Genomic DNA, 848 nt, shown 5'->3' with positions numbered 1-848 from the left:
AAGGAAGGAAAGAAAAAACAGTAAAAAGAGATATGGTCAATTTGACCCGGGAGGACAACAGGAGGGTTAATGGGACATGATGAAGAGGGAGGAGGAGGAGAGAAGATGCCGAGTTAGTAACATACATTAATGGGACATGATGAAGAGGGAGGAGGAGGAGGAGGAGAGAGGAGCTTAGTGCATCATGGGAAGTCCCAACATAACCAGAGCACGACTGAGCTGTCCCTAAACGATAAGTTTTATCAAAAAGGAAAGTTTTTAAAACCTACTCTTTTCTGTCCTAACTGGAGGATTGGTATCATTGGTTTCTTAGTCTGGTCATAATCAATTTATCAGTTGATCAGTTGTGAAACATCTTCATCTTTTTGGCTCTCCGGGAACACTGAGCTACTGGATCTGTTTCTTAGTTTTTCATCATTCACAGCGTTAGAATCAGTATTCATGTATTTCATTACTTATTAATATCTGATAATGACACAGATTCAGATTTCAGCAAAGCACCGAAGCAGCTTTTTCTTTTTTTTCTCTCCTGCAGTTTTATTCTGAATGTTTTATTTCTGATGTCAGATCCGTTAGATCAGTGGTTCTTAATGTTTTTACACCCAAACTGACAGGGTTTAACTTCCGGGTCGTCCTCCCGGGTCAAATTGACCCCGTCTGTTTGAACTGTTCCTTCCTTCTTTCTTTCTTTCTTTCTTTCTTTCTTTCTTTCTTTCTTTCTTTCTTTCTTTCTTTCTTTCTTTCTTTCTTTCCTTCTTTCCTTCTTTCCTTCTGTCCTTCAGTCCTTCTTTCCTTCCTTCCTTTCCTTCCTTCTGTCCTTCTTTCCTCCCTCCCTCCTTCCTTCTTTC

The sequence above is a fragment of the Scomber scombrus genome, chromosome 6 (genome assembly GCF_963691925.1).
Source record: "Scomber scombrus chromosome 6, fScoSco1.1, whole genome shotgun sequence".
Lineage (NCBI taxonomy): Eukaryota > Metazoa > Chordata > Actinopteri > Scombriformes > Scombridae > Scomber > Scomber scombrus.
This window is presented reverse-complemented; position numbering follows the sequence as displayed.